Genomic DNA, 26606 nt, shown 5'->3' on the forward strand with positions numbered 1-26606 from the left:
GTGTTGGGGAGATAGCTCAGTCAGCACAAGGCCTTGGGTTCGATCCCAGCACAGCAAAAATAAAAAAAAAATTTTTTTAAATTTAAAAAATTCTTTCCTTATATATGTCCTAAAACAAATGCTAATATATGATTAACAAGTCATAACTGGGGAATTGGGTTGAAGACAGTGGTTTCATGATCAGTTGAGACATAAGGATTAACTCATGGGGCTGGGGTTCATGGAGTTGCTGGCCTTGTCTACAAGTTCTCCAGTGGTCACCCTCACATCAGGCGGGGAGTAGGTATCAGAAAGATTGATATGAACTTACCCTACTGTAATACTAACTGTAACAAATTCAGCCTCAAACTTAGCATTCATACCTATGGTAGCAAAAAGGTAACTCCCAATGGCATACATGTGGACCAGACACATGGTAGAGGGAGAAAGTTATAGCTTTTATTTGCTTTCATCAGTGAAATATTTTAGTCATAGAGATTAAGGAATAAGGATATGAGCACTGGGTTTGAAGGTACTTTCAAATCAGCTGACTACCCTCCTTCCATGAAGCTGGGGTCTTTGTTTAAACTCCGGGCAATGAGGAATTTTTGACTGTTGGAGGCCTAACAGCAAGTATGCTACTGTGTTTGGGGATTGTTTCATTGTGACTACAGGGGACTCTATGGGAAGTAAGAGCTCAAATATACAGATGCAACAGAAAACAGCAACCTGTGTTCTGGAGAGGATCAAAGAGAGTGATCCCTTGTTAAGGGATGCTTTGTGAAGCTATGATCAACAGAACCTGTGGACATACTTACTGCTCTGTTCCTTTTTACTCCCTTACATAAACTCTTCTAGTTTATTCCTGAGGAATTAATACAAAGACCTTGTAACTTTAACAGTGTAGTTTTAAAACTTTGTTGAAATGTTGAATCATTTCAAGAATATAACAAAAGCCATTTATCCTATTCAAAATAAACTGAACCTGAAAAAAAAAATATACTTCCCATGTTAAAGAATCACAAACTCTCTTCTCCTTTGCTTTACCTTCTAAGTCCATAGGATATCTCTCTGCTTCAATTTCCAGCCCTCTTTACAAACAGCATGGAAAAATTCTACACTATGATCCATTAAACTGGACGTAACCTGACCTAGAATAGCTTTAAGAAAGTGGTCACATTACACACCTATTGATGTGAGATTTCTTTTCTCTATACTTCATCCTAAGAGTTGAATTAGATAATTAATAGAACTATGTCTTCTTCTGGTTATTCAATGTGTATTTTTAAAGTACTGTAATTTTCACTGGGGAGCAGTATCTCACCCCTCACCCGAGGCTCAGATACCAAAGTACCTCATAGAACATGGACAAAAAAATCTCATAACATATAATGAACTTAGATCAAGGTCAAGGAAAAAAAATTCCACCCTGAAGAAATAATTTTATGCTTCTCCAAAGTGACTAGGCTATAATACTTTCAAAAAATTAGAAGATTGCCACAGAATTCCAGCAGCACTAAAGTCTAGCAGCCCCTCTGGCTATCTTCACTAGGGATTGCTACACATTCTCACACACATGAAATGGGACAGATTCAAAAGGGGTAAATGCAAAGCACAAACCAAGTTGTCAGGCATAGAACAAGTACTTAATGGGATTACCTGGAATGTCACTGCTCTTGTAAGGCTCATACGACTATCCCATTATAACCTCTTCAGTAGCATTTGTAGTCATTGAAGTCTTTTGTCCCTGGCCCAGAATACACTCTAGGCCTTCCTTCTGTTATAAACCTTGGTGACTTCTACATTCACAGAAATCATATCTGAAGTCCTAGTTTCACTGGTATCTTGATCACTCCAGTTCTGAAATCTTAATACTCCAAAATCTACAGATTACAGGTCCTATCATTCTATTTTTCCACGTGCTAGACCTCCATTTCTTTACACTGAAACCCTTCTTTGTGTGTGTGCCCAGATTGAACCTACTCCTGACCTCACCTCCTTCTATGCCCATTCTGGATAGTCAAATTCATTTCTGGGGTGGGGATGCAGCTCAGTGGCAGAGTACTTGCTTAGCATGTGTGAGGCCCTGGAGGTTCAATCTCCAGCACCACAAAGAATTATATAAAATGGAATGTAATCCATTCCTATGTAACTCCTCTCTTCCTAGCTATCTATTTCTCAATTAATCAAAGCAAACAAACAGTACTTGCGACAATGACCCAAAACCAGTTGACATCTTCCTGGGTTTCTAATCTGATTCCAAATTTGTTTCTCACTATGCTATACTATAAGCTCTTGTTATTTTGTCCAACTACAGCCTTTTAGTCTGGATATTCATTTCATTCCCAACCACTCCTCCTCCTCTTCTACTAGCTTCGCATTCATACTCCTGGTTAGCTACCTTTGTATCATCCACTTTATAATTATAAAACTTAAATGCACTTGCCAAGTTCTCTTCTTACTCCTATCCCTATGCTCTATTGAAGAGGTAATTCTTTTTATCTAAGGCTAACCCTCCACCTGTGTTCTAAGAAATCATAGGTTTCATTTTTCAACCATCAATGGCATCATCATCATCGAAGATGTTATTCCATCTGTTATGATCTCATTTCCACATCTACAATGACTGACTTCTAGACTCTTACTGCTCTATGATCTGCAAGCACACTGCATTTTCCCCCCATATTAGAAGGGTAACTATATGGCTCACTGTAGAGCATTGAAGGGGTGGTTTATTTCTATTCTGGTTATCACATCTGCAAAAAGAAAGGATTCTCATGGAACAGTAACAACTAAGCACACTAAATAAAGAAAAGGAACTATAAGCATGGTGACTGGGTAGAGAGGAAAGTGGAGGCCTACCTTTAAATGCAGGTAAGGGGATAGCTACAGTGAAGCTGAAAGGGGAAAATTGTGAATACCAACCACGGAAGCTGAACCCAAACTACAAGAATGAGGCTCCTTCTCAGATTATGATTACTTTGGTCCAACCTAGTAAGCAACTGGCAGAATTTGTAGTAGCAGAAGCAGGCATGCAGCATTTCCAACTAGCCAAGACTAAAACCAAAGGTATATAAATGGAATATTTCATTGAAAACACAATATCAATATCACATATATGTAACACTTGGGCTGCTTCTCCCCTTTCTCCCACCTTCAGTAATATCACTGATTATATATAACCCTCTTTCATTCTGAGAGAAGAACTGACTTGGGAATCTTTTTTATAAAACACAATCGAGGCAGGAATTATCAATTAATTACAGATGGTACTTGAGATGAAGTGTATTTGCTATCATAGCACTACATAGAAAAGTCCTCAGCACAAGAATTAAAAGACAGGAGTAAGCTTCAGGAGTAAGCATTTTGAAGAGAGCTTGGATGTTGTAGGCAACTGGCGGGGACAAGCTGAGCCCATGGAGATCACAGAGCAGGCGCCCAATTAATGTCTGTTGATGATTCATTTTTTCATTCAACAAACATTTAATGAGGCCTACAATGTGCACCGGATTAGGCACTGCGAATACAAAGATGAATAAGGCACCATCCTTGCCCTTATGGAATTTAGTCTGGTAGACGAGAGCCATAGACACGGACAATGATAATACAACCTGATAAGTGTTAGGACACTTAGCAGGTTGTATTATATCCATCCGAGTAGGATTTCTTCAGAGGAACACCACTCCAGGTTGCTGATGGATCCATGAAGTCCTCCCAGGCACCAGGGCCTTCTGTTGTTTCTGTCACGCGGTGAGTGTCCCAAGAACTAACAATAATAGCTGTAATTTATAGAGTGCCTATGATATACTCTTTACAAAATCTTCATGGAACCCCTGAAAATTAATCATTAGATGAAGAAACTGAGGCTCAATGATGATAAGTAACATTCATTAGATCATATAGCTAGTAAGCAATTGAATTAGATTTCAAATTCAGTTTTGAACATCTCCAAAGCATTTTTTTTTCTTCTCATTTTAGGATAACCTTTATTCAGGTGTAACACAACTTTTTCACAGCTTTCTATTTGGAACTATGAGCAAAGGCAGTATGTTATACTAGCTAGAACATGAACTCAAGGCTTCATCTGGTTTCCTACTCTACCTGGCAGAGAGAAAAAAATTTGAAGTGACTTCATACTAGTGTACTATTGAAAAAAATCATGTAGTTTTTCTTTCTTTCTCAACCCTAACATCATCATTAATCACGAGAAATAAGTAGCAATAGTCAACCATCATCTTTTAGTCCTTGTCATAGTCAATGATTATCAGGAACTATGTTGTTATAGCATTTAGTATATTCCAAAGTTGTTTTATAAAATTTACATAATTTCCTTAACTCCTTATATTTCCCATCCTTTTTCCAAATCCTTGAAAGCAAATACTATTGCTATTTTCATAAAAGGAAACAAACTCCCAGAGGGATAAGGAATCATGCTCAAGACCACATTGTTAAGTATCAGAGGAGGTCTGAGGGCAGGCTATCTTGTTCAAGGCTAAGACCCTCAATCCACAAAGTTCACTTCACTGCTCAGGGCTTCCTTTCCAACTCTTCATTTCCCTATTGCCTCCAGTATAGCAGGTTATATAAGGTCTTGTATATAAAAACAAAACAAAGAAACAAAAAAAAAAAAAAACCAAAAATCTCTGTACTACTAAAATATAATCATTCTAGTAAAAGAAAGCCATTCTCTGAATCCCAATCAGTAATGATCTGAGCTTTAAAGTAGAAAATGCTCTCAAAACACCATGTTTATATTGCTTTGAGATGGAGGGGGACCTGGATATATTTAATTTTTGATTATTATATATGTATTTCTGTTTTTTAACTTGCAGGTATAACTATAAAAGTTTCTAAGCCCCTTAGTAAAGTTACAGAGTCAATAACAAATAAGGTAATTTCTTCATTCAGTGGTGCTAAATACAAAAGTCTGTACTTTTTATCTAAAAAAATAAAATTTAAAAAAACTTTCAGACATGTGAGGGCGAGAGTACATCTGCTACTTATGAGCAGGACCAGGAACTTGGCAATACTTACAAAAGGGTTGCTGCTATTCAGATGGCTCCCTGACAATCAATGTCTGTTAGACAGCTGGTTCCCAAAAAGAATTGGGTACAATGTGTGCATACAAGGTATGGCCCAAAAGGAATTGAACATAAAATCCATCCAAAGAACACAAGAGAATTTTTCATCAAGGCCAAGAATGTGGAGTATAGGTTCATACATTTGCAAAGTCAGAAAAGCCTTCATTTTCCCCTCTTTGTCATGGTAACTTTCTAAAAAGCTCTATTATCTGGGCTGGGGAGATAGCTCAGTTGGTAGAATGCTTGCCTTGCATGCACAAGGCCCTGGATTCGATCCCCAGCACCGAAAAAAAAAAAAAAAAGTTCTATTGTCTATGTTTATAACCTCTTATATAAGAAGTTTCCCACTCCTTGTGCCCTTTCATCATTTCTCATCTTAGCCACTAATGTGTCCTTCTAACTCATATCCCTGAACAAATTTGAACATTTCTAGAACATATTCTACACTTCTACCAGAGTGATTACCAAAAGCATCCCCTTCTAGAAAGACCCTCAACGAAATCCAAACTCCATGGCATACTGTGTGAGGACCTATTTCTACCTAGCTTTCTACCCTAACTTCATAAACTATTTGTAGCTCTCCCAATGCATCCTTCTACTTCCAATGTTCATAATTTTTTTTTAGTTATAGATGAACACAATACCTTTATTTTATTTATTTTTTATGTGGTGCTGAGGATCAAACCCAGTGCCTCACACATGCTAGGCAAGTGCTCTACCACTGAGCTATGACCCCAGCCCCCATACTTTTGATATAAAGTCCTTTCCCTTTCTTTTGCTGAGCAAACATTTACTCCCCCATTCCAACCCTGGGTAATGAGTATTGAGCCCAGGGGCACTTTACCATCTACATCCTTAGTCCCATTTATTTATTTGTTTATTTATTTGTTTGTTGTTCTTGTATGGAGTACTGTGCCAAGGCTGTCCCTGAACCGCAATACTCCTGCCTCAGCCTCCTGAGTTGCTGGGATTACAGGTGTGTGCCACTACACCTGGCTCAATCTTTACTGTTTTTAAGACATCAGTTACTCTGACTCTAGACTCATTAAAGTGATTTTTCATCTGAATTCCACAGTACCTCATACATACCTCCATTGTAGAGCATACCATACTGTTATAATTATCTGTGTACATGTTGATCTCTCTCACTAGACTGAATTCCTTGAGGGTAGGGACTGTGGCTTATTCATCTCCATATCCCCATCACCCAGCATGTGCCTGGCAGCACAAAAGGCAGCAAAGAGGAGAGTAGCTAAAGATGCAGGAGAGAATAAAGAAATATTCTTGAGTGGGGGTACAATGTAAATATGCTAAACTTGTTGAAGCTGTATAAAACAAATTTATCTCAATAGTACAAAGAAGTTTCAAAAGTAAGTTGATTCGAGGAGTTTCCCATCACAAAGTAAGACCATTTACTGTCTGTTATAAAGGGATCTGAGTTGTGATCAGATTACAATCTATGTGAGATAGTAGACTTTTAAGGTCTATCCCTGAGGTTCTAAATCCACAACCTGTACCATAATCAGCAGAATCATCACTCTGAGCCTGTATCAAAGGCACATGAATAAAGAGTGACTCCTATAGTTATGGACAAGGGCTTAGGCCTCATTCTCATTCATAATGAACTGATTACTAACTTTTAACACAACCCATACTGAAGCGGTGGTCTTCCCAGTTGACCCACAGACTGGAAGGAGGAAAAAAAGTACAGAAAAGACCAACAAGAAGGAGCTAGCAACTCAAATTTCTCCAACAACCTGCTACCTAGAGCTATGAATCCCCCTCTATAATATTTAATGTCTTTGATAATTTGCTAAAATGCCCCTTAATCTAATATAGTGAGCTAGTATCAATCAAGTTTATGCTAATTTGTGGATACAAGGAAGGTACCTCCCAGCTCTCGGTCCCATAAGATTATCTAGTATAATCTTCCTACTCCACCAACACAAAAAAATATATACAAAATATCCACATTGAAACTCCAGTACTCAGCTTCCCCACCTATATAATATGAAGATTATAAGGAATGATCTCCCTGATCTCTTTTATCACAGATAATCCAAGTAGTCTCTGAGACTATTTTCAACCTACAAATTAGATACATCGGTGGAATCTATCCTTCCTATTTCACCAGATATGTTTAAGGACCAAAAAAAAACACCATGTAATAAATGGTTTTTACAAACAATAAAGTGTAACATTTTAGGAATTACTATGAGATTAAGGTATATGGGGGAAGGGAAGTAATAAGAATGCTCGGCCATTAATTACATGTTACCTTATAAAATTTATTCTTCCTCTTATGGATGCCTGAAGGGATTGTGATGGTGATTTAAATGGGAGCATGTGAAGCGGTCACACAATCCAAGGCAGTTTCATTTGCCCACAAAGACCTTCATAGAATCTTACAAATACTGACTTTCAAGAGCTAGGGATTCAGGTCAGTGGTAAAGCACTGACCCAGCATATATAAGACCCTAGGTGCACCCCTAGGACCACAAGAAAAAGAAAAGTGATTTTCAAGAGCATTTAAATCAAATCTGCATTCAATGTAAGGAAATCCTCAAATTCAAACCAAAGTTGTCATATAAATTTCCAGGTACCACTTCAGTCTCTGAATCTTTAGACAGTTCTTAAATGTGCTTTTCCATTAATTACAACTATCTAGAAAATCAGCAAAATCCAACTATCCCTGAATCAATAAGAGACCTGAAATAAATCTTTTGAGTTCTCTCCTACAAACTAAACAGCACTAATTCCTGTGATGCTTCTCATTAACCTAAGTTCAGATCCCTCTCTGTATCATGAAAGTTCTTTAACTCCCTCCCAGAATTGCCCTTAACACAGAAATAAAACCATCAAGTGTAACAGAATTCTAGTTCCAAGTATTTTCCAGGAAGACAACCAGTTAGCTCTGTATTAGCTCTATATTAGAAGGTATAAAGGTCTTCAAGTGATACAAGTCCTATCAACAATGAGCACTAAATCTACAGGGAACTACAGGGTGAAGGAAATGCTTCTACATGGAAAGCAAAAAGTACAGAGGATGCTAACATTAACAAAAACAAATGGCTCACTATGCAATTTTCCTAAAATTACTTCACACTTCTACACTTACCCAAACCAGGACTATAAAACATTATAAATAATGCAGGTTCCTTGGAACTTCTGTAAGAAATGGTGCCATAAATCTCAAAACATATTGAGTGGCCTTCCATACCAATGGGCCCTAGTCTATGAAGATGACATCTTCTACATCTAACCAGAGTTGTACTTCCTAAGACATCTAATTCTTTCAAAAAAATGAGCAACACTGAAGGTAGCAAGTAGAATACGAATACAAACACAAAAATAAAGACTTGAATTAAAACACGTACCACATTAACATATGGGAGGATGATAAAATGATACCTCTCTCAAAATTAACCTATAGGGCTGGGGTTGTGGCTCAGTGGTAGAATGCTTGCCTAGCATGCATGAGGACCTGGGTTCGAGCCTCAGCACCATATAAAAACAGAATAAAGGTATTGTGTCTACCTACAACCAAAACAAAAATATTTTAAAAAATTAACCTATAAATTCAATTCCACTTTAGTTGAAACACAAATGATATTTGTGATGAATACTTCGCAGGCTGTTTCTAAAGTTCCTGCGGAAAAATAACACAAAAATGATAAAGAAGTTTTGAAAAAAAGTAGAATCAACAATTTTCCTTACTATTTAAAGCAATTATTAAAAACTAGGCTGGGGGTCTGGCACAGTGGCACATACCTATAATCCCAACAGTTTTGGAGGATGAGGCAGGACAATCAGGAGTTTGAAGCCAGCCTCAACAATTTAGTGAGGCCCTAAGAAAATCAGCAAGACCCTGTCTCTAAGTAAAATATAACAAGGGCTGGGAATGTGGCTCAGTGGTTTAGAGTTCCTGGGTTTAATTCCCATTAACAAAAAAAAAAAAAAGTAGGTATGTAGCAAAGGTCACCAACCACATATCTCATCACACTGCAATAAAACGATTTCTTCCTTAAAGAAAAGGTCAAATAAAAAATCCTCAACATGAAGTATCACACTAAATAACTATATGTCAAAAAAGAAGAGAAAATTTTAATCACACACATTCAGCAAGCAACAAAACAATACTACTCATTAGGCACACGGGTGCATGCCTATAATTCCAGCAACTCAGGAGACAGGCAGAAGGAGTACAAGTTTGAGGCTAACCTCAGCAATTTAGTGCGGCCCTAAGCAATTTAGTGAGACCCTGTCTCAAAATAAAAAATTAAAAGTAAAAAGAGCTGGGGTTGTAGCTCAGTGGTAAACCAATCCTAGGTGTAATCCCCAGTACCAACAAGAAAACAAACAAACAAAAAAACTACTAATGAGATCCAATACTAATGACATGCAATACTATACAGATAACCTTTTCTTTCTCTTATTATAAAATAATGAAAAAGAATTGCTCTCAGGAAAGGTAATAATGGGTCATTAAAGGAGAGACAATGAGGAAGAAACTGTTAGTAATACACCAAAAAGACAATAAAAAAGTTTAATCAATATGTGACAGATTGACATATGCTAAAAAGGATACTCAAAGATATTCAAATCTAGTCAAATAAAATTGTTGCAGCCAAAGACCTCAGATACAGAATCTGGACAGCAGAAAGGAAAAAAAACATCCAAAATTCTTCAAGGATCTTCAGTAAGAAAAAAAAAAAAAAAAAAAAAAAATCACACATTAAAAAATGCTTTTAAATAAAAATTCACTACAAAGCTATAACAATCATAAGGTATAACGATAGATGAACAAAATAGAATTGAGAGTCCAAAACTAAATTGTAACATTTAGAATCAACTGATTTTTCAGAAAAGGATCCAATTCAATACAAAGACTTTTCAACAAATGGTGCTAGGACAAGTTGATATCCACATGTAAAAGGACGTTGGACTTCTTCCTCAAGCCATATACAAAATTAAATTCCATCCTTAGCAGTACCAAAAATAATAACAAAAAAGGAAGAAAGCAAACAAAGAAAAAAAATAAACATTCAAATGGCCCACAGAACTAAATTTAAATGGTAAAACTTAGGCTAGGTAATAGATCACTAAAATCATTAGCGGCCAAAGAAATGAATTGGATTTCATCAATTTTTTAAAAACTTCTGCTTGGCATTGTGGTGCATGCCTATAATCTCAGCAACTCAAAAAAAGGCTAGGTAAGGAGGATTGAAAATTCAAGGCCTCAGCAACATAGCAAGGCCCTAAGCAATTTAGTGAGACCCTATCTCAAAATTAAATTTTTTTTTTTTTTTTTTTTTTTTTTTTTTTGGTGCTGGGGATCGAACCCAGGGCCTTAGTGCTTACAAGGCAAGCACTCTACCAACTGAGCTATCTCCCCAGCCCCTCAAAATTAAATTTAAAAGGGCTGGGATATGGTTAGTGGTTAAGTACCACTGAGGGGTTCAATCCCTGGTATTGGGGGGTGGAGTTCTGTGCTGCAACCCATACCAACAACAAAATAAAAAGACAACACAAACTATCCAAGAAAAATATGTATTCATTAATGACCTATTATCCAGATCCTATAAAAAATGTTTAGAACTCAAGAAAAGCAATGATGAACCATTTCTAATGATTTCAATAAGCAAGGGAAGCAGGGTACAGTGGCCCACACCTGTAATCCCAGTGACTCATGAGGGTGAGGCTGGAGGACTAAAAGTTCAAACCAGCCTCAGCAATAGCAACATGCTAAGCAACTCAGTGAGATCCTGTCTCTAATAAAATACAAAAAGAAGCTGGAGATGTGGCTCAGTGGTTTAGCACCTATGGGTTCAACTCTCAGCACCAAAAATAAATAAATAAATAATAAATAAATAAATAAGCAAGGGAATACACATTCCTCCAAAGATATATAAATGGCCAATAAGCATGTAAAAAAGTTGCTCAACAAAGAAATATGACTCAAAATCACAACAAAATGCTTCATACCTACTATATGGCCATAATTTCAAAAATAGAATATAATGTGAGAACAGAGATAATAAAATCCTGGTGAAAATATAATATTGTGCAGCCACTTTATTGAAGTTTGTCAATTACTTGCAAACTTAAACAATTAGCAATTACCTTCTTCAGTAGCTATTTAAGGAAAACAAATGCACATCTAGATAAAAACTTGTCCATGCATGTTTACAGCACCATTTTTCATAAAAGACAACAGGTATAAACCCAAATCTTTCAACTGATGGATAAACAAAGAATATCCACAAAGTGAAATATTATATACCCATAAGGAAGTATTATTGCAATATACCACATTATGGATTAACAAAACACTCGGTGATTGAAAGAAGTCTGTCACAATCTATATTACATTTATTTAAATGTCCAGAACAAAGGGTAGGTAGATTTGTAGTTGTCAGGATTGGAAATGAGGACAGAAGAAAAACTGCTAATGAATATGGTATGCCTTTCTAGGGTGATGAAAATATACACCAATATACTGAAGATAGCTGCACTACTCTATGAAAAATACTAAAACCCACTGAATTTTAGAAGGGTGATTTTTTTTACCCCAGTGCTGGGAATGTGGGAATGAATCTGAGATTCATGCATGCTACAGCAGTGCTCTATCACTGAGTTACATCTCTGGCCCTTTTTAAATTTTATTTTGAAAAAGGGTCTTAGTAAATTGCCCAAACTGGCCTCAACTTTGCAATCCTGCCTCAGCTTCCTGGGTAGCTGAGATTGTAGTTGTGTTCTACCATACCCAGCAGGAAAAGTGAACTTCATATCACAAACACGAAGTAATTAACTTAACAGAATCATATTAACCCATTTTATCCCAATGTCCAAGATGTTAAACATCCATAAAAACTTAATATATAATTACACAATAACAATTATATTACTTAATAGAAGATCTAGTTTATTAATTCTAATGTAGTACACTGCATCTGCATAAATTTCACTTAAATGTGTAGAATTGAAAACTTGTGACTTAATGGATTAACAGGGTGGTCAGGATAGGTATTCCTACTCCAAAGCATTATTCTTACTACAAAATTGATACATCTTAGCCACCAATCCATTTGACACACTGGTCTCAAACAATCATCCTCAGTAATCTTCACAATATGGAAAATAACACCTACATTACACCAGTTAATGAAAAACCTTACTGGAACCACATTTACAACTGGATTTATACTACGAATCTGTTGAAGTATAAATCCTTTGGTGGTTTGTAATTTAGATTGATACTATTCAATAAATATCAAGACATAAGCAATGGCTGTTAACAATGATGAAATTTACAAATACTTTTTGTTAAAGTTATTAAGTAAACATTATCAGTGTGAAAAATCAAGAGCCTGTAGTTTCATAATATATCAAGTTAGACCACCTCAAGTACAATTCACCCATGATAAGCATCTCTGAATGGTTCATTAAAAAAGATAAACTGGATTGCACATTAAGCTAAAAGTAGAAAATGAACAGTTATGCAGGTAAGGCATTTTAATGTGCTGAGCAACCCAAATAACATCACTAAGTAAAGTCTTATAACAAAAAAAAAAGAAAAAGAAAAAGAAACAAAACAATGAGATGAGGCTGAAAATCAAGTATATAAAGGGGATTTGCTAGAGAACATCTGCAAAAGTAAACCTTCACTCATTGCTTTTACCACACCTGTGGATCCTATATAATCAGTTTTTAAAACTTGGCAAACCAGGATATAAGAATAGCAACAGTACATTGACACTTACTATGCACTTTATACCATGTGCTTACTGGAGTAACGTGACATTTAAGAAATACCAACTCACGGCAACAAAAGAGGAATACCCAAAAGTATGTGAAATAATAATACTTGGAACTTTTGGAATAGTATACATTAAACTTTTAATACATGAGAATGATTGGTTTAAGAAAAACTAGCTTTGGTACCAGATTAAATAATTCATCCACAAATACTTCTTGCAGGTAACAAAACAGAACCACGTACTAATAGTGGTATTGAATTAAACAAGATTTACTTTAATACACTTTCCTACACAATACAAGATACGTATTCCAGACATTACAAACCAGGAACTACGCAATTTTAAAAAAACTAAATCAAATACCATTGAAAATCCTCAAATATATTTTTGGCTCACTGGCACATGATCAGGATACCATACTAAGACTTAATCAAACACACTGGTAATATAAGCAGGGCAATTACCATCTTTTCAGAAGTACAACAGGTTGCAGACCAGTTTATTGCTACATCATTTCCCATCAACAATTATATCTACAAAGCCAACAACACTTGGCATACTTCCAGACAATTCTAGTGGAAAAAATTAGAAATACAAGTCTAAACTTACAGGAAAATCTTCAATATAATATACAGTCCCTGATTTACACTGGTTCAACATATACTTTGGGTTTTACAGTGAAAAACATGCATAGAAATCATCCGTGAAGGGGCTGGGGACATAGCACAGTTGGTATAGTGCTTTCCTAAGTAGCACACACAGGCCCTGGGTTCAATCTCCAGCAGCACCCAAAAAAAAAAAAAAATCATCCTTGAAGACCTTTCTCCTAGCCATATACTGTACAATGCTATCATGTTGCAATGCTAGTACCCAGTTAACCTGATCATCAGAGTAAACCAATATACTACAGTATATTGTGCTGCTATGGTCTTTGGTGGGTTCAGAGTATTAAATGCATTTGACCTACAATGAACTGATCAGGATATAATCCTATCATGATCATATATAACTACACAGACCAATTTTTTAAATGCCATTCACCTAAGTAAATGAGAATAAAAAATATTATGAGAAAACAGCTTTCAGATGAATGTTTTGCTGGCTCTTTAGTAATGACATTCAGATTACAGCAATAGGTTTTTTTGTTTGCTTGCTTACTTTTCTGTTGCTGGGGATGGAACCCATGACCTCTGGCATGCCAGACAACCACTGCACCACTCAGCCACTTCTCCACCCCTAATGGTAGATTATTATGACCAAATTTCTAGTGGGACTGTTGAACCTATATTCACATATCTTTTTGGGTTAATTGAATACTGAAAGGTTTCTATAATGAAGATCCTTTTTAGTTTACTTAACTACCCAAATTTCCTTACTGTTGAAGGGCTACAACTAATGACAAATCTACCACTCTACATATTCCATTACCAATACTGTTATAAATAACTCACAATAATATAAATCTAAACCTACTACAATAGCTGAAAATCAAAATGACCTCAAATCTTAGTTTGCTTACCAGTGTCAACTTAGGAAGATCCTGTCTCCAATACATTGGTAGGTTGCTACCAGTATGTCTGAAGGGAACACCACTAGCACAAGTTATGAACAAACCTAATAAATTTCCACTATCATTTCTTACTGCTCAAAGAAAGCCACCAAATTTATGGGTGTACAATAAATGTATGGAGAACATACCATGGACCTCACTAAATTTCACTCCCAATGCTTCAAGTGAGGGAAATAAATTGTTATCAATGGGTATCCATTAAAAATTGTTTAAAAACAGGCCCAATACCCAGCAGTGGTACACGCCTGTACTGGGGAGGCTGAGGCAGGAGGATCACAAGTTCAAAGCCAGCCTCAATAGCTTACTGAGGCCCTACGCAATTCAGTGAGATCCTGTCTGTAAATAAATGTAAAAAAGGGCTGGGAGTGTGGCTCAGTGGTTAAGCAACCCTGGGTTCAATCCCCAATACAAAACAAAACAAAAACAACAAAACGTATGCCCAATAACAATGGATGCTTACTTAACACACTAGTGGAATCACATGGCAATTCTACAACAAAATTAGGGAGGAATTTCTCATAGAATGCTTTTGCCAAGGGCATAACCAAGTGGGAAAAAGTCATACTACAAATCTATACATGTCAATACTAGTTAACTTACTGCTAAGTTAATTCATTCCAAAAACATATAATTGACTACTTTTACATGAATCCTACTTTTACAAGGACTTAAAGACATGTGTAACTGTCTTACTATAACAGCAAATTAAAAGTATAAAAATTACAATATAAAACCATTTCTGACTTCATAACACTCAGCCATTACACTGTATTGCTAATGGAACCACCTTCCTCAATCCATATGAACTTCCAACCTTCTAACTGCCCCCCCCCCAAAAAAAGAAGAGGAGGAGGAGGGGGAAGGGGAAGAGGGAGGAGAAAGAAATACTGCATGGTACATACTAAGTACAACAGATTTTCTGGTTGGGTACCATGTGGTCAGAATTTAGATAAATCTAGAAAGACCAATATGCAAACAACTTATGAAAACTGCACATCATTTACAAATGTAAATTTACAAATGTAACAAACATCCATGACACAGTATGAGAACCAAGGGAATCAGGCCCACATTTTTAGTAAATTCACCTATACATAGAGTATTTTGAGGTCTTTTCAAAAGCAATTAGTATGAAGATTCCCCTTAACTAGAACCAAACTTGGGTTCCCAATTCTAGACGATCAACAGCTAAATAGCAATCCTGTATATACAAACTTTCCAGCCCATTATTTTATCAAGTCTCCAACAAAGGAGCTCCAAACTTGTAATGCACAAGTATGACAAGAGAAACAAACACTACCAATGATGGGCTAGAGTTGGTGAAAAATTACTTGCAAATGACAACGGTAATAAATCAAATGTTATAAGATCTTGAATCTAAAGGACCCAAAGCATACATACCTCTACAATTAAAGTAAAAATGTTTGATTTTTCCATACCTTTATCAATGAATTGTTTTCAATATTGCCAAGAGGCATTCTAGGATGAATTTTCGTTATTCCTAAGTTCATTGAATTACGAAGGGCAACACTAAGAAACAATTGGATGCTGAAGATTCATGGTAAAAGGGGCTTTTCTGTGAAATGAAGCACCTAGTTTGAGATTTAGACATGTTAAAAATATGACTGGTAATGAAATTCTACCTAACATTACCAAAAAAAAAAAAAAAAAAAAAAAAAAAAAAAAAGCAATGGGAAATGCCTCTCCCCAAATAAAAAGGCACACAGGTACATAAGTTATCAAAATATATTTACATTGAATAACTTAGTTCAAAGATCTTTAATAGCCAGGCATGGTGATGCATGCCTGTATTTCCAGCATCTCTTGAGGCAGAGGCAGGATTGCAAGCTCAAGACCAGCTCCAGCAACTTGGTGAGACCCAGTCTCAAAATAGAAATCAAAAGGGGTGGGGAAATAGTTCGGTGGTAGAGTACCCCCGGGTTCAATCCCCAGTACCAAAAGGACAAAAGATAAAATAAAAATAAAGGGTTTGGAGTGCAGCTCAATAGTAGAGGACCACTGGGTTAAAACTCCAGGATAAAGAAGCAAGCAAACAACAACAAAAAAGTGGAAGAAACCTAATAAGATGTGACTTTTAAGTACCAGAAATTTACAAATAATGTCCTCCCTAAAAGGGGCAACTGAGCAATTAGGAAGCTCCACATATTTGTAGAATGTAGTTGGCCAAGATAGACTTGTGACATTAGTATCACCCATGTTGATGACACAAAGTTGGCAAAGTACAGGTAACCATGTTTGATATGCATCTATCATCAGTTTGTCCAATTACAGGACTAAATGTCCCACAGAAAATTGATATATGGTAGTGAAATTTACATTAGGAACTATGAATTTCCTTATTAGTGGCTTACCATTTCAAAACCAGGTGCCATTATGGTCATGGAGGCATATGCCTATAATCCCAGAAGTTTATGAGGCTAAGGCAGGAAGATAACAAGTTTTTAGCCAGCCTCATTTTCGTAGCAAGACTGTCTCAAAGTAAAAATTTTTTTAAAGTCATGGGGATGTAGCTCAGTGGTAGAGCTCTCCTGGATTCAATCTGTACTATTGAAGGAAAAACAAAAATAAGCACCAAATCTTATTGCACAGGATGGAAATAAGGATTCCTACTAGCTACATGGATTGTTTAAATGTAAGTAGATAACAGTGCAACAGGAAAGGTAGTATGACTAGCCTATCACTATGTATACATGAGCATGAATACATATCTCTTGGAAGTAAGCCCTAGTGTTATGACTAGTAAAAGCAATGTACTGCTAAATGCACCGGGTTTAAATTTCAGAAGACATTTCTATACCAGTTCTTTCTAAAAGCTAAACCCATGCAATCACTTATCAATGTATTCCATTGATTCCACACACAAAGGAGCCAAAACTGGAAAATTCATTATAATCACACTCCAAAATGTCCCATTGCCTAGTTTAGCTGTTAATTGGGTTTAAAATCCAATTTGAAAAATCTATAAAGCTAGAAGTAAATTATTAACTTTTTAAAGTTGTTGGCTCTACTTCAGGACAGTAATTCTCTAATAGTGTATGTTGGCAATTCTGTAGCAAAGCAGCATGTACTGTAGTACCCTTCACATATATTGGAGGGGCAGATGCACAATTATTAAAACAGGCTGGGCAGCAATACTCCTTTAAGGAACCAAAATATTTCACATGTATTTATGAAAAAATGGTAAGGAATCTTAGCTATATTACCAATGTTAAGTCTTGGCCTATTTAACCATACGCCCTAGACAGGATGATTGACAATAGTAAGCAGCTTTTAATTCCATTAAATCACTTAATAGTAGCATTGTTAATTGGTTCAATTATGATGTGGCCAACCAAGTGACAGTTCAGAACCAAAATAGATGGTGCCCGGTTGGCAAAAAGGCAAAAATCGTTAGTGCTATTACTAAACAATTTCTTACCTACTTGCAGAAAAATTACTCTAAGATCTTATCTTTTCACCAATAGGCAAACAAGAGCAGGAGCACTATATACCAATAAACTGTATCAGAATTTTTTCAGAAAACAATTAAAGGTAGGCAAAAATTGTTAAGAATTCCAACATAAGGGGTAGGCGGGTGGTGGAGTGTACCTACGTTCCAAGCAATACAGGAGACTAAGGCAGGAGGCCATGACTTGGAAGCCAGTCTGGGCAACATAGCGAAGACCTCCTATATTTAAAGGAAAAAAATCCACCAAATTTTTAGGACTTAGTACTATTGTGTATTTTCTGATAATGATGGCAAACTCTCATCCAATGTTCTGCTGTCTAGTTCACCTTAATTACCTTTTTACATGCTATACTAAGGCAATTCTGACATTTTATTAAGTGTCACACAACACTTAATATTCTGACATGTCTGAGAAAGTCCCTATCCATGGATAGTCTATGTAGGACAATATGGACATCTACGTGTTTCTAGATTACATACTTTAGTCCAAGGTAGAGAAGGACCAATGAAAGAAAACTAACCTTAACTTCCAACGATGAAAAATCTTCTGTGCTGCAACACGGGGCTCCTTTGCATTATGCAGACAGCCAAATGGGTAAGGGTATGCGTGGATCCCACCCTCACTCCAAAGACACAGAAAAAGTATTTATTCCCACCCTCTTGTGGAAAGCACACCCAGACTACACGTATTAAACTATGCATAAAACCCATTGCTTTTTGGATGAAAACATTCTATGTGTTGGGGTCTAAATTTAAAGATACTAAAGCAAGTTTATTCACCCAGGCCGCTATGTAACTTTAGAAGCCTAAATAAATCATTCTTTCCATGAGTGCTTTTAACATGTGGTGATGTTGGCATTTGAATTGGTAAGTGCAAAAGGAAGCTTTCAGGGCCTTACAAACTAAGTAAAATAAATACTTTATCCCATCAAAGGACAGATAACTTAATATAGGGTACAGGACACTAGTTGCACTGGCCATTCCATCTGCCAGTGCTTTTATGGGCATCGCAGAGCTGATTTGGCTATGTGCAGCACAAGCAAAGGGTGCTATTTTCAGGCTCATTCCTCCTCCCGATGGATTGAGGGGTACTTTTTGTTCTCGTCATTGAAAAACTTCTTGCAGACACTGAGGTTGATGAACACAAGAATCTTCTGTCACAAAACCATCATGCTACATTCTTTACTACATATTTGGTCCTAACATAAGACATGGGATTTCTTTAATCTTTTATTTTAGAACTCCACATAAGACCTGCTAACTGAAAATACAAACCTCATTACTGTACTAAGTTAAAAGCTAATGTGCAACAAGTCCCCAAGAGGAACATGAAGAGATCAGAATAGAAGCATTAAACTGGACACTTGCCTGATCCTGCCAAGCAGAAGCCTCTGAGAAGCACGATTAATCAAAAGATACCCTTTCGGGGCTGGGGAGATAGCTCAGTTGGTAGAGTGCTTAGCTTGCAAGCATGAGGCCCTGGGTTCGAACCCCAGCACCACAAAAAAAAAAAAAAAAAAAAAAAAAAAAAAAGATACCCTTTCTAGTTTCCATAAAAAGGGACACCTGGAATCTCACCAGTACTACACATAGTTGACTAAGGGCCTTGGTTATATGGTGTCCTAGTCCCTGGGGAACAATGGATGCTGGTATTTATCGTCTTGTGGAGGCATCTGCATCTTCTTTGAAAAAGATTGGCTTCCTCTTTCAGGTGTATTCACCTAAAATAGTTCTGGGATCAATGAAACTCCTCAGTTAACTTTTCCTAAACATATCAAGTGTAAAACATGGGAAATAAAGACTTCTTAAAGTCAAGTTGCTGAAGTAGAGGGCATCTAGTATCTTTGGTTGTATTTAGTTGTATAAAATTCTTTGAAGTATGTAAAATTCACATGAAATCATTAGGATTTTAACAGCCCAATTCCCCATTTTAGCCTCTCTCTCTCCCTATTCCATTAATTCAGAAACTGAACACAAAAGTACTCAGCGCTATTAGGACACAGAAGCACATCAAATCCAATAAGCCACTAGAAGTTAGGGAAGGAGAAGAGAGTAAGTCTGGATATAATAACGTTGTCATCACAACTTTGAACTTTATACTTGGCATACTAACCAAGTTGGAAGTGGAATAGGGAAGTTGCAAAGGAGTCATTTTTTTTCCTCAAAGTCACTGCTAATAACTACAATAGCTGTTAGATAGGGGCTAGGTAATAGAACTACAACTACCACTGACTTGGGGGGCAGTAGGTGTTTTATAAAAACCTGTGATCACTGATCCTAAAAGATATGCATCCTTCACCCCATGCTGTCCCAAGTACCTCCTCTGCTACTCCCAATCACCTTGGCACCACATGCCGATATCACAGGAAACCACCCGCTTCGACTCTGTTCTGGTGAACTAAATGAAGTATTCCCTCACTCAGGGTTTCAGCCCACGAAATATATGGAACCAGTATTAAATAGGTAAAAGTGGAGCTTTGCCTTCTCAACAAGACAAGGGCAGGATTTGAGGTGACTTGAAGATTACTGCTGAGATCATGTTTCTTCTTGGAATGATGTTTAATGTCTTCAAAGCACTATGCAGGTTTTTCTCCACTGAAACAAATTCCACGTGGATCCTCTTTCCCTCTTGTCCCAAATCCTTAGGCTCCCACCCCTAGCTATCTTCCCTACCCCAAATAGGAAAATTCTATTTCAAATAGGATTTCTAGTACCATCAATTCACTATCTCACTCCTACTACTTCCCTTCTGTTATATAATTAATGAGAAGTCAAGACTCTCAAAACTCTTCAACATCAAAAAGGAAAAGTACTGGATGGGCTCATGTAGTTTACTTGAGTTCTGAATCTACTTCTCAGAAGCCTCTACCTCACATTAGAACCTAGGTTTCAGTGGTCACACCTAAAAACTGATGAGGCCTAATCAGGTAATCATCTGTTGAGCTCATTCTACAGAGACTATGGACTTGCATTTGCCCTCTCCAACCACATACCCCTTACCTTGAGGTTCTGGAGGGGCACTGCCAAACCCAGCAGTTATGGTAGCAGTGACCCCAAAGTACTTGGTTCAATTTTCTGAAGATGCAACAGGTCTTCGGAAGAAGTAGCAGGCTGCCCAAAATGTTAAAGTCTAATGCCAATTCAGCTCTTGTCCCCACCTTGCCCCCTGTACAGGAAGTCACCTCCCATCCAATGCTTGGTATAAGGGGTGATTAGGCATCCAATGGCACAGTAAAAGTAAATGATTATGATCCCCAATATCTGGCACTGCTCAGGTGACAGGTGAAACAAAGAGAATTCCTGGACAGACTAACTTCCACTGGTACTGGGAAAATGAGAGGACACTGGAGATGTGGTACCAGGCCAAATGTAAATGGGGGAAACCTACAAAGGGCTCCCTAAATCACTATGGAACATTCTCTCAGTATGTCCGTATTTAACTATATACTTATTAGGCAAATACTGGGAAATTTTCAAGTATATGAAGATTATCCACACTTCTTTTCCTTAGTTATATTCCAAACAATTTGAAGCTTCTTTGGGCTATATAAAATGCTATGAATTGGGCCTTTAATCATAAACTAACTTAAAGGCATTTTGAGTCAGGCATGATAGTGCACACTAGTAATCCCAGTGGCTCAGTAAGCTAAGGAAGGAAGATCACAAGTTCAAAGTCAGCAACTTAGTGGGGCACTAAGGAACTTTAGCAATACCCTGTCTCAAAATAAAATTTAAAAAAGGGCCTGGGGATGTGGCTCAGTGGAAAAGTGCCCTGGTACCAAAAAGGGGGTGTGGGGGCATTCTGATATTGTCCAAATTATTTACTCTCCAATTCACACTTCTCTATACAATTTATGTGATATTAATAATAAAATAGGGCTGGGGAGATAGCTCAATCGGTAGAGTGCTTGCCTTGCAAGCACAAGGCCCTGGGTTCAATCCCCAGCACTGCAAAAATAAATAAATAAATAAATAAAAATAAATAAAATAATTAGAGGATATGAGGAAGAGACTATGTGCAAGGACTAGTATAGATAATAATAAATAGGAACATAGACATAAGATGTTTGGTTTGCAATAATAAAGTTATATTATTAATGTGTTTTCTTTAAAAATCAATTAAGCAATGCATTACAATTTATGACTTCTTCTATAGCTTAAATGAATTAAAACTCACCCCTCTTACAAAAAGACAGCCCTCTTCACAATAATATTCCCAGTTATTATATGGAATGATTCCTCATCTGACATAACTCTGCAATGCTCACTGGATAAGGTGGAAAGTTAAATGGAGGTTGAAGATCTGAAGATAGAGGGAACCGAATGTGGAAAGAAACATCTAGGGCAAAATAGCTGATTGACCGCTCTCTTGGTTGCCAAATGAAGGAATCAAAAGGCAATTCTCTACTTGGAAAGCCAATGAAATACTGTGGAACAAGTCTCATGTTAAAAAGCTTCTTCTATGGAGTGAAGATAAGTTGCAAAAACATGTTTATAAGAGACATTCGTGGGCTGGGGAGATAGCTCAGCTGGTAGAGTGCTTGCCTTGCAAGCACAAGGCCCTGAGTTCAATCCCCAGTACAGCAAAAAAAAAAAAAAAAGAGAGAGAGAGACATTCGTCAGGAGAAGAAACACCAGAACCATAAAGAGTATCTAAAAAAGCCCAAAGATGACACTACAGAATAAGTGGAACAATTATGAATTAGGTTAGACTCAGGTGGGTATTGTGGCACACACCTAACATCCCAGTTACTCAGGAGTCTGAGGCAAAAGGATTGAGTTTGAGGTCAATCTGGGCACCTTATCAAAACCTTGTATTGATATTCTTTTCAAAAAGAGGGGCTGGGGATGCAGTCCAGTGGTAGAGCACTTGTTTACCATGCATGAGCCCTAGATTCAAATCCTTATACCACAATGAAAAAAAGGGAAAGATAGGTTACACTCTTGCACAATAAAACATGGGTTCAAAATGGGAATTAACACTAGCTTGCCATTGTTGGCCTAGTTCTACACTTCCATTGGTTTGATGGCCTGTCTTTAAAATCTAATGAAAACAACAGTTAACATTGGAATTACTCAGATAACTGAATCATTTAGAGTCGATTAGAATAAGTTACAGGTTTGACTATTCCTAAAAAATGAACCAACACTGAGAAAGAAATGGCCTTTTAAAAGGTTATTTCTGTGCCAGGAACGGTGGTACACAACTATAATCCCAGCAACTCAAAAGGCTGAGGCAGAAGAATCACAAGTTCAAGATCAGCCCCAGCAACTTAGCAAGACCCTATCTCAACTGGATTTGATACTTGGCACCACATAAAAATAAATAAATAAAAAAAAAAGGTATTGTGTCCATTGACAACCAAAAAAAAAAAAAAGGACTGGGATTTTAGCTCATTGGTAAAGCATCCCTGGGTTCAACCCTCAGTACTAAAACAAAACAAAACACCCAATAAAGGTAATTTCTGTATGGGTTCATTGTACTTGCCCAGTTTGAAAATCCAATGTGGAGATAATTATCACATTCGGGTGTTCTACTACAACAGGACTGCAGTTAATCCTAATGTTTCTATGCTATAAACTTTTCTGTTTCTCCTTTGCTGATATTCCTAGAAACACAATAGTCACCAGAAATTGAAAAGGACCTCACTTTTACCTCCAACTTAAGCATCACTGATAATGAGAGTCTTCACTCTGACATTTGGGAGCAATGTTACTGAGTACATTTGAGCTCAATTACCCGATCTGAAAAATTAAGAGATCAAATTAGAATTTACTTTCTAAGTATAAAAACCATTACTAAACATGTTAAAGTGTGCTCAGGTAATGTTAACTATCATTATTAAAAAACTATAATAGAAAAAACCATACTATACAAAACATACTGTTATCTAGAAAATAACAAGTAGATGAGAGATGATTATTAGATATTTAAATGAGAAGGAATGCAGTTGTACTTGGTACATAGTGCTGGAAAAGCAGAATGATCTTGCAAACATTAAAAGTCATTAAAATTATTCAGTAAGGACAGGGCATATAGTTCAGTGATAAAGTGCTAACCTAGTAATAAGCAGGAGGCTCTGGGTCTAACCTCAAGCACAATGAGAAAAAAATGAAAATCATCCAATAAAACATAAATGAACAGTACCCAATCCTAGAAAACAAAAGACAAAGAATGGTAGATAATAGCAGGGCACAGGAAGCTTATGTGTGTCAGTGGGAAGAATGAAGAAAAAGTGTGAAGAAATGAATGAAGAGTGAATATATGACCAACATGTGATTAACAAGGCCCTAATTACCCCTGATTATGTACCCCTAACTCTCTTTAGCTATTTAATATATGGCAAAAATAAATAAAAATCATAACCAAACAAAAACCAAATCAAGTCTCTAATAACTTCAGTTTATAATAATAAAAGAAACTGTCAGGGACATATGCATAAAAAATGTTTCCAATGAGTATGCTCATTGGAAAAAAATTTAAAATGCTCCCAATACTTAAAAAGTATGGAAATGTTCTTAATCAATCATGGTCCAAATTAAGAGATCTTTATGTACTCATTTATCTAAAGACAGGAAAATGTTTTTGTTAAAGAGTCATCTTAAAACATTAAAAATAAGCACACATTAGAAATACAGTGCTAATCCGAGGGTTTCTACATATGCTTTCATTAATCATGCTATGATTGTTTTCAAATTTTTGAAAATGAGAAAACTACACGTATAATAATTTTTTATGCATAGTATACTGGGGGAAACAAAAAATGAATCTATGTAACCCTGAGTGAAAGATAAAGATTTAAACATATTCTTCCCTACAGAAATTCTTCCCTACAGAAATTAACTAGAGGCTCTCAGAGAATGGAGAGAACATAAAGGAAAAAAGAAAAGACAACAAGAGAGATCCAAGGAGTTGACATCAGTTTTACACAACACATCGAACTATATTAAAGACAGTCAAAAAGGAAGGTATTTTTTAAATCACATAATACCATTTTACTCAGTGAGATTATTTTACTTTAATCAAGGAGAAAAGAAGGCAGTGATGCCAAAGATATCATATATCTAGAATAAGAAAATGTTTGTGTTAATTTTTGGATAATGTACACTAATATTGATATAACTACCTCATAATTACAGTGGATCGAAGTTGTATCTTAACAGATCAGTATCAATTTTGAGATTTTATTCCAAGAGTTAAATAATTCTCTAATATACACTTTACCTGACCAAATTAATTACCTTAATAAGATGTGGAAACAATTAAGAAAAGTATTACAGCCACAAGTAGTGGCACACGCCTATAATCCCAGCGGCTCGGGAGGCTGAGGTATGAGAATGGGGAGTCCAAAACCAGCCTCAGCAACTTAGTGAAGCACTATCCAACTTAGCAACACCCTGTCTCAAAATAAAATATAAAAAGGGTTGGGGATGTGGTTTAGTGGTACCAAATAAAAAAAAAAAAAAAAAAAGAAAGAAAAGCATTACATGCACATTCTAAAGCAGCACTATCCATAAATAACAGAAATACAAAATGCTATATATAAACACATCTATACATGACATATATATAAATATGGTACATAAACAAAACCAATGGCTAAACAAACTGGCATGCAAATATATAACGAAATATTAGTCATCATAAAGAATGAAATTGTGACATATGCTACAATAGGGATGAAGTTCAAACATTGTGCCAAAGGAAATCAGACACAAAAGGAAAACAATACCAATTATATGAGGTACCTAGAAATTCAAGAAAATTCATAGAAATTTAAAATATATTACAGGTTATCAAGAGCCGGGATGAGGGGGAATTGTGGCAGTGGCAAACAGACTAGACTAATGTAATGGGAATTCTCTGTACTGTCTTTGTAACTTTTCCATAAATCAAAAATTACTTTGAAATAAAAATTTAAAGAAAGAGAACAATGATATCCAGCCTCCCACCAATTTTACCCAAAAAATAAGCTAACACACATTTGGATTTTTCTGTGTGCTAAAAATTAGACTTTTTACAAATTAAATAATGTAAATTTATAATTTTCTAGTGAGACCCTTGTGGAAAAACTGTTATGTGATACAGTGTCAAAATACAGGTTAAATCGTCCATAGTGATAATTTTGAAGGAAATTTCTTCTTCCTTTTTTTAAATTTTTTTTTTCTTAGTGCCAGGGATCAAACCCAAGGCCTTGCACTTTCTAGCCAAGTGCAAGGAAATTTCTTAAGCAACTACAAAGGGGTAAGTAAAAACAATGTATAAATTAATACATTTGGGGGAAGGCAATGTGGAAGGAGCTTTAATAAATAAAAATTGCTCATATTTTACCAATTTTTCCAAAGATGTCATCATATAGAAATCTTTTGTAGGGTTTTTTTTTTTTTTTTTTGCATTTTTAAAAATTTCTTGGTTCTTTTTATTTATACTACATGACAGCACAACCCATTTTGATATAATTATACAAGCATGGAATATATCTTATTCTAGTTAGATAGAAATCTTCTTAGAAATACTCACACAAGGACACTCGGATCGTGTTTTCACTGCACCATTATTTGTGAAAGGGACAACCTAAAGACGTGTTAATAAGTAAACTGTTAGATAAATTATGTAACATAAATTATGGTATCTACAAATTTTCATTTCAAACTAGAGTCAAGTATTCTGACATTTAGTCCAGAGTCACATGTTAAATGCTAAAACTGATGTTACTAAGACCATAAAACTGAATGACTAAAGTAGG

General features: G+C 36.2%; 1 long non-coding RNA gene across 12 annotated transcripts in view; it reads right to left on the reverse strand.

The window, feature by feature from the left end:
- The window catches only part of LOC124971839 (uncharacterized), an 86423-nt gene that overhangs the window by 24901 nt on the left and 34916 nt on the right, over positions 1–26606 (reverse strand). For 10 of the 12 annotated variants that reach the window (XR_007106383.1, XR_007106387.1, XR_007106379.1 and 7 more), the window contains one exon: positions 26381–26434. The exons of the other annotated variants lie outside the window; for them this stretch is intronic. This is a non-coding gene — a long non-coding RNA (uncharacterized LOC124971839). The remainder of the gene's footprint in view (positions 1–26380; positions 26435–26606) is intronic. 12 annotated transcript variants of the gene reach the window in all.

Source organism: Sciurus carolinensis, chromosome X (assembly GCF_902686445.1).
Source record: "Sciurus carolinensis chromosome X, mSciCar1.2, whole genome shotgun sequence".
Lineage (NCBI taxonomy): Eukaryota > Metazoa > Chordata > Mammalia > Rodentia > Sciuridae > Sciurus > Sciurus carolinensis.